Below are 17339 nucleotides of genomic sequence, written 5' to 3'. Positions count from 1 at the left end.
GAATTATCGAGTGATGTGATATATGATTATAAACTGCACAGGTTTTATAGATGCGAATTTGATAGAATGTTTTCAGTGTCCTCAAATGTTAGTTTGGATCCTGGATTGGTTTGTGATGAAATTGTTTTAAATATCATGGATATTTTGAGGGGGCGTGACAAAGGTGGTATCAGAGCATGGTTTGAGGATTACTGAAATATTTGATATGTTGATGTGCAAAATATATTGAGGTCTAATGAACTTTAGTGATTGGTGAAAATTTTTCTTTGGTGCATTTTAGGAATCTAGGATGATAAGGACATTTGGTCCTCCTATTTCATTTATTTCTGATTAATTAAGTGGGATGAAAGGGTTGATCGAAGATATTGAATCAGAGTGGCATAGTAGAAGCATGGTGCACCCAATTTCATTAGTGGTAGAAAAACGGATGATGCAAACAGAGAAGATATTTGATGTACAAAATTGTTCTGATGATTGAAAGATTTTTTTTTGCCACCTTATATTGGAAGTAGAGGTTGATCATTAATGGCAACAATGAAAAGAATTTTTTGAGAATCGATGGCAAGAATGATAAGGACAAGTTTACCAATAAAAATATGATTAGAAATGAATTAGAAAGTGTTAACAAGAGGGTCGAGACATTTGGATTTGAAAAGGGAAGTCACCACAAAAGACTTAATCATGTGTGAATTGCAAGTTAAATTATGAAACAAGTTTGTGTTGGTGGGTGACTGGAGTCTATTTGCTCGTAGAAAGTTGGATCATTAAACAAAAGATTGCTATTTGAACAAGAAGAAAGAGTCACTACCTCATAAATCATCAGCCCATGTCAGAGTGTATGCTATCACTGAATATGATTCTAAACCTTCTGAATTAGTGGTCGAAGGTATTATGCATGTTTATGAAAGAATGCAAATATTTGTTTGAACATGGGTTCTATCTACGATTTGATTCGTAACATGTTGCCTATCACTTGGCTATTCAACCTAGACCACTGTATTATGTGATATATGTAAAATACGATCATTGGAGATTCTATGATAACGAACTTGAATCTGGTCCTCTTGTCTGATTTTTATTGGAGAACTTGAACTTTTTGTTGATTTAGTTCTTCTAGAGATTTGGAGTTTTGATATTATACTTGGTATGGATTGACTATCTTCCTATCATACCAGTATGGATTGGTATATAACAAATGATCACTTTTTGTACATTTGATCAGCCGATCTTTTATTTTGAAAGTATTGGACATGATTTATCTCCTTGCCTAATGTATCCTAGAATGACTTGCTTGGATTACCTCCAAACGTGACTTTGCTTTTGATTCGATCTTTGGGACAATCCCAATATCTAAGCCTCTCTACAGAATGATATCATTTGAGTAAGTGGAATTAGAAAAACAACTACAAGGATTATTAAATGAGGATTTTATTTGGCTTAATATTTTATCATGGGGTGCTCTAGTGTTAGTTAAAAAGATGGATGGAACATTAAGGTTTTATATTGATTATGGATAGTTGAATCAGGTGATCATCAAAAACGAGTATTTTCTAAAGTAACGACTTGCTTGATTAATTACAGGGTGCGCAAGTATTTTTAGAAATTGATTGAAGGTCGGGTTATCGTTTATTGAGGATCAAGGAGGAGAATATTTTGGTCACTCTTAGATAATTATGTCATTATATTGTATTGATGAAATTATTTGAGAGCAGGAGGAGGAAATAAAGATATCATAATCCTCATCTTTTCGTCGATTGAGCTATGATCAATTTAGAGGACTAAATTTTCTTTTAAGGAGGGGAGAGTGTAATATCCCTCACTTTTGAAAATTATTAATAAGGATTTATATGAAAATTTGAGGACCTATATGTAAATATAAAAATTTCAAGGACTAAACTGCTAAGTTGCAAAATGAAAAGAAAATAAAGAAAACCGAAACTTTCGGTTTTATCCCACCGCCTCCCACACACTCTCTGTTTCTTCGAGAAACAGAGAGGAGCGGTGGGGCGTGAGGAGAGAAGAGAAGAAGAAGAGGAAGATGAGCAGGGGAGGAAGAAGAGGTTGCGGCCATGGCTGCGGCCGCGACTGCAGCAGTTGCAGCGGGGAGAGAAGAAGAAGAAGAAGAAGAAGAAGAAGAAGAGAGGAGGATAGCTGCGGCAAGGCTGCAGCGAGGAGGTGTGTGGCGTTGGGGAGGAAAAGGGAAGAGGAGAAGAAGAGAAGGAGAAGAAAAGGGAAAAGAGAGGGATGAGGGAGAGGAGCGAGAGGTGGCAGCAGCTAGGGCTACAGCACCTCTGTTTCCTGCAGGTGGAAACAGAGGAGAGGAGTGGGGCGTTCGAAGAGGAGAAGAAGAAGAAGAGGAAGAGAAGAAGAAGAGGAAGCAGGAGAAGAGGTTGTGCTACCTCTGTTTCCTGCAGAGGAAACAGAGGAGAGGGTGTGTGTGACGCCGGGGAAGAAGGGGCTGCAGCTACGGCGATGGCAGCTGCAGCTGGAAGAGAAGAAGAGGAAGATGAGCAGGGGAGGAAAAAGAGGTTGCGGCCGTGGCTGCGGCCATGACAGCAGCAGTTGCAGCGGGGAGAGAAGAAGAAGAAAGGAAGGAGAAGGAAGAGGAGAAGGGAAATAAGTAGCTGCGATTGCGGCAGTGGCAGTTGCAGCTGTGGCAGGGAAACAGAAAAAGGAAAGGAAGAAGAAGAGAAAGGGAAGGAGAGGAAGAAGAGAGGAAGAGGAGAAGGGGCTACGGCTGCGGCGATGGCAGTTGCAGTTGGAAGAGAAGAAGGAGAGGAAGATGAGCAGGGGAGGAAGAAGAGGCTACGGCCGTGGCTGAGGCTGCGACTGTAGTAGTGCAGCTGGGAAAGAAAAGAAAGGAAAGGGGGAAAAAGGGGCTGCGGAAGGGATTACGGCCACAGTGGCAGTGACTGCGTATGCAGCAGCTGTGTCTACGAAAGAAGAGGAGGAAGGAAGTAGTGTAGTGGAAGGGGCAGCGATTGTGGCAGCGACAGCGGTGGTGGCTGTGGCAGCTGCGTTTGGGAAAGAAAATGAAGGAATGAGAGTAAGAGATAGTAGGTGACTATGCCTCTATGTTCTGCATGAGCTATAGTTGTGAAGGAAAAGTAGAAGGATTTGGGCTGACACCTTCTTTGGATCTTCGTATCAAAATCTTTGAAAGGCAAGTGTTCTGATCCTTTCTATTGCAAGCTTTCTAATCCTTCCTATTGCAAGTGTCCTGATCTTTCCTTACCGTAATTTTACCGCTACATTTGTTTTGAATATGAGGAACTTTGAATTGTTCTAGCCTTTCATTTGATATATCTCCTATTTAGACGTAACGATTCGAATCTATGCAACTTCTGATATTCTGACCCTTCTACTTTGTTATGGCTATAACTTTATGTATTGACATCTGATTTGGACAAAACTTATTTGATCAGAATATAGACTCATAAACCTTTGTTTTGATAGCTTTATTTTAAGAATTCAGAGTAAGTTTGTCTGCCCAAACTTCTGTTTCAAATGAGCCTACAGATTCTGCAAAACAGGGATCGTAATTTCTGACCTTTTGATACTGAACTGCTTATAAGTCCCTGTTGCAAACATTGATTTATTCAAAGCTTATTTCATTGGAAACTAGACTTGTAGATCTTTCTTTGATACTTGGATTGAAAGATTTAGAGTCCAACTGCCTGCCTAGTTTTCTGTTGAAACCAACCATGTGAATTCTGTAAAATTGAGATTTGGTCTTTGATCTTGGGTTACTAAATCTATTGTAACTCTTTGTTGGAAACTTCGATTCATACGAGTCTTGTTTTATCTGAAAAAAAATTGAAATATCTTTCCAATGATATATTTCTAAGTAAATTGGAGCACGATTGATAGTTTGAATCATTTGTTCAATGTGCCTCTTGAATTCTGCCAGAAATCGAGCTTTGGTCGATTTCGCATATTCTGGTTTCATTTCTCTGGAAATTGAAATTCCTTAGCTTTCTTATTCAATTGAGCTAATATGATTGCTTGGAATCCCTGTATACCCTTGCTTTCATTTCATTCCAAATCTGAATACAATTGTGAGAGATTTGTTCCTTGCATCGTATTGTCTCGATAAGGCACATGTACATTTTGTTGTTCCGCGTGTGGTTCCGATATATGCTAATTATTGTTAAAACTGCCCTCTTGTACTCTGGTGTTTGTGGGATTGTCTGGACCTTTGCCAGAAATGGTAAAGGGTATGTGCTTACAGCCAGCGATGCTCTAGATTATGTCTGGTGGTCATTCAAAAATGGATGAATCACGTTCTGTTTGAGATCCCACTACACCTTCTGTATGTTTGATATGATATCCAGAGCTTTGGTTATGTGTTTCTGTACATGCTTTGGATAAGAATGATATGAATGCAACGTCAAAGACGACGTTTGAGCTTCTGTTTGGTATTTGTTTTTGATATGTTCCGAAATGTTCCATATGCCATTGATATGATCCGGAACATTTCATACGCCATTGATAAGCTCCGAAATGTTTCATTTGTTATTGATATGCTCCGAAACATTTCATATGCCTTTGTTATGCTCCGAAATATTTCATTTGTTATTGATAAGCTCCGAAACATTTCATATGCCTTTGTTATGCTCCGAAATGTTTCATTTGCTATTGTTATGCTCTAAATGTTCCATTTGTCATTGATATGCTCCGGAACATTTCATACGCTCTTGATATGCTCCAATTACTCTATGCTCCATTTGTTATGAACCAAATATGTTTTGAATGACATGACACATATGATTTTGTATCTAATGAGATGGTATCCTTGAGAATTCTTGTATTCTGCCTTGCATTATGAAATCTTACTTGTTTGAAACCGTTCCTTTTGTTCTGAATATGCTTTGTTACTTACTGAGCTGTTTTTAGCTCACTCCGTTGTTATATAAATCTTTCAGGTCAGCTTGTCACTCTTTGAGATGTTTGAATTGGGCTGAGGCAGTGGAGAGCTATTCAGAATTATGGGCAAGTCTTGTTGGTTGTTATGCTATTGTTGTATAAGCATATTTTGTATGTAATGAAATGTTGTTGATGAATCGAAATGGATATACTGTGTAAAAGTGTTAGAAGATCTCTCTTATTTGGAATTTCGCAATGTTAAGTCTAATTTATGACGATATGAACTTGTGGTGAATAGTTGGAGTTCTGATTGTATAATTTATTTAGCTGGTGGATTTATAAATGTTGTTCATGTTTGTCAAGTTGGCTTGGGTTGCCATAAATGTGAATTATCGAGTGATGTGATATATGATTATAAACTGCACAGGTTTTATAGATGCGAATTTGATAGAATATTTTCAGTGTCCTCAAATGTTAGTTTGGATCATGGATTGGTTTGTGATGAAATTGTTTTAAATATCATGGATATTTTGAGGGGGCGTGACAATTCCCGTCCTGTTCGGCCTCCGAATCACCATGGCCTCGAGGGACTCGACCAACCATGATGCTCGGTTAACTCAACACCTTCGTTACAAGATGAGTCTGATTTGATGATATACCCTCGAGGGACTGGACCAAGCATACCATGCTCTCAGGACACCAGTGACATCTCTATGTCATAAGCAAGATAGCGAACCGTGATATAGGTGAGTCTCGAGGGACTCGACCAACTCAACCTATACCGAGAATCGGTTCCTACTTATAACGATGGAAGGCCACGTGGGTCAATCTAATTGCCTCACGTTTACCGACTTAATATTATCGAGAGAGATGTTTCTATGATTTGGTCTCCTAATATGACATGTCACACATATACATATTTAATATATATCTACTTCGCATGTAAATATTTATGCATATCTAGTATGTATATAAGCAACCACACCAAATGATCATGGACCACAACCTAATCACACCAGACGATCAGGCCCGAGCCAATAGGCCTAACCACTCACATCAATATCTATGTGTGCAACGGTGCATCTCCATGCCCTGTGATCGTCCATCTCGTCCTCATCGGTTCTGTCGACATCTTGATGCATCGCGATCGTCCGTCTCGTAGGTCCCGCTATCGCATCCACGCTCCCGCTACGCCTTTTCATGTGATTACAACTTAATCATAGGCAGGTAGGCCCGATAATAAACGAGAAATATAATGGAGGCTCGCAGACCTCAATAATAATAATCACAAGTACACACATCACACGGTCCATGATCATCCGTCCACACATCATACATCATATGTATAAATAATCATCATCATGTAGGACTACTAGATAATGATAAAAAATAATAATCAACTAAACATTTTAATTAATTACTATTTTATGAAATCAGGAACATAGAGAATTTTTGAATTCATAGGGGTATTTTCGTAATTTGGATAAGAGACAGAAACTGGAATTTCTCAAATTTCGAGGGGCAAAACTATCTTTTGTCCAGAAAACCCTAATGCCCTACTCCCCTTTGTTACTGCCACCGCTGCCACCCTACTAGCGGTGACCTGTGCGGCGGTGCGGGGGCGCTGCCCCTGTAGGTGGGCGCCACCGTGGGTTGGCGCCCCTACGGGTGGCGCTACCCCCGCGAACGTTGTGCCCGCGGGTGTAGTGCCCCACCGGGCGGCCACCCCTGCGGGGGGGTTTGCCCGCAGGAGCAGCGGTCGCAAGCGTCGTTGCCCTGTGGTGCCTCGCCCCACGGTGCCTCTGCCCGCGGGTCCAGCACCCGCAGGCGTCGCCCTTGCGCGCGAGCACAATGCCCGCACGTAGGTGGCCGCCTTGCTTGTAGCCTTGCCTGCCGACGCCTTGCGGAAACGACCGCGGGTGGGGCACCCGCGGGCTGCCAGCCCCACCGGCTGCAAGCAGGCCGCCGACCGGCTGCTGTAGGCGCAGCCCCTGTGCTGCCTGCCTTCAGCTGCGCTACACACACATAGATCGAGGGCAGCAACTGTTGCTACCCTTTCTCGCTTTTGCGTCAACGATTTTGACGTAAAAAATTCTTCCTAAACACAACACACGTAGTTCAAAACCAATCATTCACACGAACAACCTGGCTCTGATACCACTATTGGGAAATCGTGGGGGCGACATCACATGCGCAGCGGAAGAACAAGAAAACAAAATCCCTAATTCCCAAAGAGATGTTCGTCATCGTGCGAAGATTGGTGCGCAAAATCCGCGAAACTTAAAACCGCGTATAGAGTAGATTGTGTTACCTAGGGAGATCGTATATCGATATTTCCTTACAGATCTTTAGGAGAGGGTGAAGGAGGTCAAGTGTCCTCCTCTCTAGCGGTGATCCACATAGCAGGGCTGCGACGACGCTCCTCAAAGCTCCAAGCCTGCTCTGAGGTGGAAAGGGGGAGGAGAATAGGAGAGGCAAGCAAAGGTTCTAGCCTATGAGACTCTGAATCCCTCCTATTTATAGAGGTCCCCTATCAAACCCTAATGGGTCCTCCCATAGCGGGTATTGGATCTGCATCCAATAAGACAAGGGCTCCGTTGGATATCTCATATCAGAACCTCTACTCATCGCAATACCTACCATATGTGTGTGACCCTCTAGGCCCAATATCAAGCTGGCTGTAAGTCATACTTATTAGAACTCCTTCTAACTCAGTGAATTATTATCTCTGTAACAATTCACTTGACTCATCGACTACGGATGTACTAAGCCACTACGTCGTAGTCCCCAAACGATACAGGGGAATCCAATCCATTGGACCTGTCTATCCTCAGTTACCGTGTACCTATAGTCCCTCATCCATCTAATATCCCTGAGACCGTATATCGAGCAAGGTGCTGTCAGACCCATACGGTTTCTACTTGAGTCTCGCTCTAATGGATGCTCTCGGATAACTCTTTCTCTCTCAACCCGAATGACCCTGGCTAGGGATTTTTCTGAGCAAGAACACATGGGATATTCTATTGGTAAATCATGGGGGGCGACATCATATGCGCAGCGGAAGAACAAGAAAACAAAAATCCTCGATTCCCAAAAAGATGTTCGTCGTCGTGCGAAGATTGGTGCGCAAAAATCCACAAAACACAAAACTGCGTATAGAGATTGTGTTACCTAGGGAGATCGTATATCCCGGTTTCCTTGCATATCCTTAGGAGAGGGTGAAGAGGTCAAGCGTCCTCCTCTCTAGCGGTGATCCACACAGCAGGGTTGCGACGACGCTCCTCAAAACTCCAGGCCTACTCTGAGGTGGAGAGGGAGAGGTGAATAGGAAGGGCAAGCAAAGACTCTAGCCTATGAGGCTGTGAATCCCTCCTATTTATAGAGATCCCGTGTCAAACCCTAATGGGTCCTTCCCTAGTGGGTATTGGATCTGCATCCAATAAGACAAGGGCTCCATCGGATATCTCATATCCGAACCTCTACTCATCGCAATGCCTACCATATATGTGTGACCCTCTAGGCCCAATATCGAGCTGGCCGTGAGTCATACCTGTCAGAACTCCTTCTAACTCAGTGAATTATTATCTCTGTAATAATTCACTCGACTCATCGACTACGGACGTACTAGGCCACTACGCTGTAGTCCCCAGACGATACAGGGGAATCCAATCCATTGGACCTGTCTGTCCTCAGTTACCATGTACCTATAGTCCCTCATCCATCTAATATCCCAGAGACCGTATATCGAGCATGGTGCTGTCAGACCCATACGGTTTCTACTCGAGTCTCGCTTTAATCGGATTCTCCCGGAGAACTCTTTCTCTCTCAACCCGAATGACCCTGGCCAGGGATTTGTCTGAGCAAGAACACATAGGATATTCCTCTCAAGACGCCGACAGTGGATGATCCTCTATGGACACTCAATAGCCCTTGTAAGGTCGACTACCACTCTCAATGACCAGTTGTACTAGATCTGGGGACAGCCAAACCTATAAGTCTGGTATCAAAGAGTGGAGCACTCATACAGGACATCCTTGGTGTCTCAAGTCTAAGGACCAGATACACCACTAGGACTACGGAATCGCTGTTTGACAATAAGGCATCATCAACCATCCAGCATTCCGTAAGCGGATCAATCAGTGAACTTATTCTCCAATGAGCACCTGTACTGTATCCCTAGTGTCCCTACACGAGCAGCTATGAGACCAGCTGCATCCATCATATGGACGGGTATACAGCACACCAGTCTATCCGATTATCACGATGTCCCTCTCGAGTAACCTATGACCGGGATTATTTAGGATATGTGTTTAAAGGTGAATCGATCTCATTATCGTGATCTCATCACGATCCGATTCCCATTGCACAAATCCAAGGACATCACAATATATATATATGCATTTATGCAATAGTTATAAAGTGATATACGCCAAAATATAATAAGCAAAAAGATTCTGTATCAAGTCACACGTGCCATCACTCACGTGATTGGCTTGCTGGGTACCTATGACTAGCAATCTCCCACTTGACCTAAAGGCAATCACCTATGTGTCTGATCCCCATCAGACCCCTGTGACGCTCAAAGACAATCTGAGACAACGGCTTTGTCAGTGGATCTGCAATGTTATCTTCGGATGGAACTCTTTCCATTACTACATCTCGAGGTCCATCTCGCCTCTCTCTAGTCTCCTAGGCCTTGCCAAAACCTGCAACGAATTGCATATATGATAAGCACTACCGGTATCCAATACCAATGTGTTATCATAAGAGTCTGACAAATGGAGACTGATCATGAATGTACCTGAAGCTTCATCAAGCTTTTGTTTCGCCCTTTCTGCAAGGTACTCTTTGCAGTTTCTCTTCCAATGCCCATCTTTACCACAGTGGAAGCACTGGCCTTTGTCCTTTGTTGGGTCTTTCTTAGCAACATTTGCTTTACCTTGTTTGCCCTTGCCCTTTCCCTTCTTAAGGGACCTTTCTGCTTTCCTTTTCTTTCTGGTCTCACCAGTGTAGAGAACTGGCTTCTCTTTCTTAATAGTACTCTCTGCCTCCCTCAACATATTGAGAAGCTCTGGGAGAGTCACGTCAAGCTTGTTCATATTAAAATTCATTATGAACTGTGAAAAGGAATCTGGTAGGGACTGAAGCACAATGTCCACACACAAGTTATCCCCTAGGACCATTCCTAGACCTGTGAGTTTCTCTATCCACTCAATCATCTTTAGGACATGGTTCTGAACCGGTGTCCCCTCAGTCATCCTAGCGCGGAAAAAGGCTCTTGGATATCTCATATCGTTGAGTCCTTCCCGGTTCCTCAAACAATTTGCGGACATGTAGGAGAATGGATCTGGCATCCATCTTTTCATGTTGTCTCTGTAACTCTGGAGTCATAGAGCCCAACATATAGCACTGAGCAAGAGTGGAGTCATCAATGTACTTCACGTAGCGAGCGATCTCATCCTCGCTTGCCCCTTCTTCGGGCGTAGGCATATCAAGGACGTACACGATTTTCTCCGCTGTGAGAACAATTCTCAAGTTACGAAGCCAATCCGTATAATTTGGACCAGTGAGGCGGTTGACATCAAGTATGCCACGTAAGGGATTTGAAAGCGACATTTTCTGAAAATAAAGATGTAGCAGAAATGAATAACATGCAGATTTTGCAAGAAATAAACTATCAAGATATGGACTTCTATCTTAATATGCTCCCACTATTTTACTAACGAGTCACGCGACACCCTCAGCACGTGAAACGGAAGTCTCCGGCAGACTTCTAGTGGGGATCAGGATCCAATCAGCGTCTTAGTGTAACCTCGAGAGACTCGACCAATCACACTAAGCCTAAAAGGTAGGCAACTCTTGCCGATCACAACTCCTTGTGATTCCCGTCCTGTTCGGCCTCCGAATCACCATGGCCTCAAGGGACTCGACCAACCATGATGCTCGATTAAGTCAACACATTCGTTACAAGATGAGTCTGATTTGATGATATACCCTCGAGGGACTCGACCAAGCATACCATGCCCTCAGGTCACCGGTGACATCTCTATATCGTAAGCAAGATAGCGAATCGCGATATAGGTGAGTCTCGAGGGACTCGACCAACTCAACCTACACCGGGAATCGGTTCCTACTCATAACGATGTTTCTATAATTTGGTCTCCTAATATGACATGTCACACATATACATATTTAATATATATCTACATCGCATGCAAATATATATACATATCTAGTATATGTATAAGCAATCACATCAGATGATTATGGACCACAACCTAATATGATTAGGCCCGAGCCAGTAGGCCTAATCACTCACATCAAGATCTATGTGTGCAACGGTGCATCTTCATGCCCTGTGATCGTCCATCTCGTCCTCGTCGGTTCCGTCGACATCTTGATGCATCTCCATGCATCACGATCGTCCGTCTCGTGGGTCCCGCTCCTACTGCGCCTCCTCATGTGATTACAACTTAATCATAGGCACACAGGCCCGACAATAAACGAGAAATATAATGGAGGTTCGCAGACTTCAATAATAATAATCACAAGTACACACATCACACGGTCCATGATCATCCGTCCACACATCATACATCACATGTATAAATAATCATCATCATGTAGGACTACTAGATAATAATAAAAATAATAATCAACTAAACCTTTTAATTAATTAATATTTTTCTGAAATCATAGACATGTAGGGAATTTCTGAATTTATAGGGGTATTTTCGTAATTTGGACAAAAGATAAAAACTGGAATTTCTTAAATTCCGAGGGGTAAAACTGTCTTTTTCCCAGAAAACCCTAATGCCCTACTATCCTTTGTTGCTGCTGCCGCCGCTGCCACCCTGTTGGCGGTGGCCTGTGCGGCGAGGCGAGGGCACTGCCCTCGCCTGCAGGCGGCACGCCCGCTGGCGGTGCTGCCGCTGCAGGTGGGCTCCTCCGCGGGCGGTTCTGTCCCGCCGGGCGTCCGCCCGTGTGGGGGGGGGGGGGGGGGGTGGGTTCGCCCGCGGGAGCAGCGGCGGCAGGCGTCGCTGCCCTGCGGCGGCAAACGCCGCTGCCCTACGGCGGTAGGCGCGGCTTCCTTGCGGCGGTAGGCACCGCTGCCCTGCGGCGCCTCTGCCCGTGGGCTGCCAGCCCCGCCGGCAGCAAGGCTGCTGCAAGCAGGCCGCCGATCGGCTACTGTAGACGCAGCCCCTGTGCTGCCCGCCTTCGGTTGCGCTTCATGCACGCAGATCGAGGGCAGCAACTATTGCTGCCCTTTCTCGCTTTTGCGTCAACGATTTTGACGTCAATATTCTTACTAAACACAACACACGTAGATCAAAAACCAATCATTCGCACGAACAACCTAGCTCTGATACCACTGTTGGGAAATCATGGGGGGCGACATCATATGCGCAGCGGAAGAACAAGAAAATAAAAATCCCCAATTCCCAAAAAGATGTTCGTCGTCGTGCGAAGATTGGTGCGCAAAAATCCGCAAAACACAAAACTGCGTATAGAGATTGTGTTACCTAGGGAGATCGTATATCCCTGTTACCTAGGGAGATCGTATATCCCTGTTACCTAGGGAGATCCTTAGGAGAGGGTGAAGGAGGTCAAGCGTCCTCCTCTCTAGCGGTGATCCACACAGCAGGGTTGCGACGACGCTCCTCAAAACTCCAGGCCTACTCTGAGGTGGAGAGGGAGAGGAGAATAGGAAAGGCAAGCAAAGACTCTAGCCTATGAGGCTGTGAATCCCTCCTATTTATAGAGATCCCGTGTCAAACCCTAATGGGTCCTTCCCTAGTGGGTATTGGATCTGCATCCAATAAGACAAGGGCTCCGTCGGATATCTCATATACGAACCTCTACTCATCGCAATGCCTACCATATGTGTGTGACCCTCTAGGCCCAATATCGAGCTGGCCGTGAGTCATACCTGTCAGAACTCCTTCTAACTCAGTGAATTATTATCTCTGTAATAATTCACTCGACTCATCGACTACGGACGTACTAGGCCACTACGCCGTAGTCCCCAGACGATACAGGGGAATCCAATCCATTGGACATGTCTGTCCTCAGTTACCATGTACCTATAGTCCCTCATCCATCTAATATCCCAGAGACCGTATATCGAGCATGGTGCTGTTAGACCCATACGGTTTCTACTCGAGTCTCACTCTAATCAGATTCTCCCGGAGAACTCTTTCTCTCTCAACCCGAATGACCCTGGCTAGGGATTTGTCTGAGCAAGAACACATAGGATATTCCTCTCATGACGTCGAGAGTGGATGATCCTCTATGGACACTCAATAGCCCTCGTAAGGTCGACTACCACTCCCAATGACCAGCTGTACTAGATCTGGGGACTGCCAAACCTATAAGTCTGGTATCAAAGAGTGGAGCACTCATACAGGACATCCTTGGTGTCTCAAGTCTAAGGACCAGATACACCACTAGGACTATGGAATCGCTGTCTGACAATAAGGCATCATCAACCATCCAGCATTCCGTAAGCGGATCAATCAGTGAACTCATTCTCCAATGAGCACCTGTACTGTATCCCTAGTGTCCCTACACGAGCAGCTATGAGACCAACTGCATCCATCATATGGACGGGTATACAGCACACTAGTCTATTCGGTTATCACGATGTCCCTCTCGAGTAACCTATGACCGGGATTATTTAGGATATGTGTTTAAAGAGGAATCGATCTCATTATCGTGATCTCATCACGATCCGATTCCCATTGCACAAATCCAAGGACATCACAATATATATATGCATTTATGCAATAGTTATAAAGTGATATACGCCAAAATATAATAAGCAAAAAGATTCTGTATCAAGTCACACGTGCCATCACTCACGTGATTAGCTTGCTGGGCACCTATGACTAGCATATTCCTCTCATGACGCCGAGAGTGGATGATCCTCTATCGACACTCAATAGCCCTCGTAAGGTCGACTACTACTCCCAATGACCAGCTGTACTAGATCTGAGATAGCCAAACCTATAAGTCTGGTATCAAAGAGTGGAGCACTCATACAGGACATCCTTAGTGTCTCAAGTCTAAGGACCAGATATACCACTAGAACTACGGAATCGTTGTTTGACATTAAGGCATCATCAACCATCCAGCATTTTGTAAGCGGATCAATCAGTGAACTCATTGTCCAATGAGCACCTGTATGGTATCCCTAGTGTCCCTACACGACCAACTATGAGACCAGCTGCATCCATCATATGGACGGGTATACAACACACCAGTCTGTCCGGTTATCACGATGTCCCTCTCGAGTAACCTATGACCGGGATTATTTAGGATCTATGTTTAAAGGTGAATCGATCTCATTATCATGAACTCATCACGATCTGATTCCCATTGCACAAATCCAAGGACATCACAATATATATATATGCATATATGCAATAGTTATAAAGTGATGTATGCCAAAATATAATAAGCAAAAAGATTATGTATCAAGTCACACGTGCCATCACTCACGTGATTGACTTGTTGGACACCTATGACTAGCACGAAGTTCTATAGAAAAACTAACAAGTTATTAGGATCCTTTTATTTTCTGAGTTTTTAAATAATATTTATTAAGTTTGTTTAGTTCAGTTACAATCGGGTAGAGATTTTTTTAATATTTATTTATTATTAAGAGTCTAGGTCCTAGTGGACTCTAGGTGGAACCCTATAAATAATGATATAACTATTTCTTTTTGGTAGAGAATGAAATATTTTTCAGTCTTTGACTAACCCCAGGAGATCCATCCCTTCGAAGTGATCAAGGAGGTCGATCCCCTCGAAGTGATCATTCCTTTTCCCCTCTTTCTTCAATGATAAAATCTTAGGGTCTTATCTTTTGGTATTAGAGAAGGGTCGCGACTACAGTTCCCTGGCCAGCACCCCGACTATGCCTGCCCCCACCCCCCTCGTTCCGCCGCAACCGCCCTCCAACCGCGCACCCTTTCCGAAACAGGAAAGGGTCGTCGTAGCAACATCCTTCTCAAGAGAGACTTTAACCCTACTTCTCTTGCTTCTGGCCAACGACTACCGTCACCGCTTCCCTCCGGCCAGCGATCACCATCGCCATTGCTTCTCAGCCAGGACCCCCCCTCGTTGTGCCATAGTCACCCTCCAACCACGCACCCTATCCCGCTCGAGCGAGAAAGGGCTGTCGCCGCTATTCCTGGCCAATGGACCACCCCCTAGCAACGCCTAGCCTAGGCAACCCTATGCTGCTCCTCGCCCTCGACAACCTTGCTCCCAACCGCACCGCCACTACTGCCTCTCAACCCCGATAGCAACCTTCCCTTCTCGTAGTGACAAAAACAGAGTATTGTTCCCAACGTCTTATTCCAGTTAACGACCACCGTCGCCGCTACTCTCCAGCCAGCGACCACCGCTACCGTTGCTTCCCGGCCAGCACTGCCCCTACTGCTCCACCGCCCCTACTACCCACCACCACAAAAACCACTACAGCCACAACAACCACAACAACAACAACCACTGGTTGCCACCACAATAGGAAAGGAAGAAAAGGTGAAGTAGGGCAATCGTAGTCGTAGCCCACTAATCGCAACCGCAACCCACTAAATCCACCATCCTTTGCATCTTCGGCCGCTCAACCATCCCCCCCTTGTTCTGCCATAGCCGCCGTTTCCATCGGTCATCGCAGTATTGATGATGCCCTTGACCTAGCACCAAAAATAGGAATTGGATATTACAGATCTGTAGTCCTATGCAATGACCACCGATAACTCAGTAAAAGCCTAATTAGAAGCTTTGGATATCAGAATTGAGAATCAACTACAAGAAACCCTTAATGATTTTTAAAAGAGTCTATTGGAGAGCTTCAACAAGTTTCAACAAGATGAAAGTTTTAAAAGAGTCTATTGGAGAGCTTCAGCAAGTTTCAACAAGATGAAAGTTCAAGTCTTACATTGAACCGATCTGGGGACACAAAGAAAAGGAACCAAGAACAGGACACAAGCTATCAATGCATGAAGGTGAAATTTTCAAGATGGGAAGATGGGGATTTAACCAGTTGGATCTCTAGGGCTAAAAAAAAATTTCGCTTTCACAAGACCCCATAAGAATCCAAGGTAAAATAGCTTCAATCCAGCTAGATGGAGATGCAATCTAGTAGTATGATTGGTATGAAACTTTGTCACAGAGTTCCTTCGTGGGAGTAGTTCAAGAGAGGGTTTCTTGTTCACTTTGGCCCATCTGAATATGATAATGTTGATAGACAACTCGCCAAAATTTGTTAGACTTCTACAGTATTGGAATATCATAGCATGTTTGAAAGATTGTCAAATCAAGCTAGAGATTGGTATGAATGACAACTCGTGAGTATATTTATCAAAGGACTTAATCTAAATATCTGGTGTGAAGTTAAAACTCGTCAACCCTGCACTATGTTGTGATATCATTTGCACGTTTACATGAGGAAAAAATCAGCAAGGAAAATCGTCGAAATAGAAGTGACAACAAATAGATAATCAGCAAGCCACCCGCCCCATTTATTCCCAACCAGAACCCTAACACTTAAAGAGTAACCCAAGAAGAACTCAAGGAAAGATTAGCAAAGGGTTTGTGCTGGCACTGTGATGAAAAGTGGAGTAGGGAGCAGCACCAATGTAAACAAGGATAACTTCTCATGATTGAATCAATTGAGGCGGAACCAGAAGCTAACAATGTAGACTTTGATCATGAAGGTATGGATTTTGATGACGATGTTGGACCTATCATACATATAGTGCATACATTAGCCGGCTACTATGACCCACAAACTATAAAAGTTGGAGAAACTTTGGAACATCAATATGTTACTATTTTGATTGATACTAGTAGCACTAATAATTTTATGAACAGTAAGGTTGCCGACTGATTAAACTACCATATTAAAGACTGTAAAAAATTTGAAGTAAAAGGTCACCAATGGACAGATTTTAACCTGTGATAGCAAGTGCTCAAAGATTAAACTAACACTGTAGGGCCAAGAGTAGCTTGTAGATTTCTTTTTGTTACCCTTGGAAGACTTTGAAGTGGTGCTCAGATGAATGGCTATCAATCTTGGGTGATGTTTCGTGGAATTTTTCTAAACTAATCATGAAGTTTTTTATTAATGGAAAGCATGTGATCTTAAAAGGAAAACGTGGAAGTAAGGTCACAACTGCCACTAGCCATCGGATGGAGAGAGTTTTTCAAAAGACTACACACTAAAAGACCAACCTATTGCTTACACTATCAAGAAGTGGAGATCGTATTTACTCGATCAACGGGTTATGATGCACCATAGATTCCTTATGACTGAAGTGCTGAAAGAGAAACTCCTCGAGTTTGATGTTGCTCAGCTTTGAAGACAAAGCTGATTTGAAGAGGGAGAAATTATTATGATCCTTTTATTTGTTGAGCTTTTGAATAATGTTTATTGAGTTTTTTTAGTTCAGTTAGAGTCGGGT

The sequence above is a fragment of the Musa acuminata genome, chromosome BXJ2-9 (genome assembly GCF_036884655.1).
Source record: "Musa acuminata AAA Group cultivar baxijiao chromosome BXJ2-9, Cavendish_Baxijiao_AAA, whole genome shotgun sequence".
Lineage (NCBI taxonomy): Eukaryota > Viridiplantae > Streptophyta > Magnoliopsida > Zingiberales > Musaceae > Musa > Musa acuminata.
Note: the sequence above shows the minus strand (reverse complement) of the source record.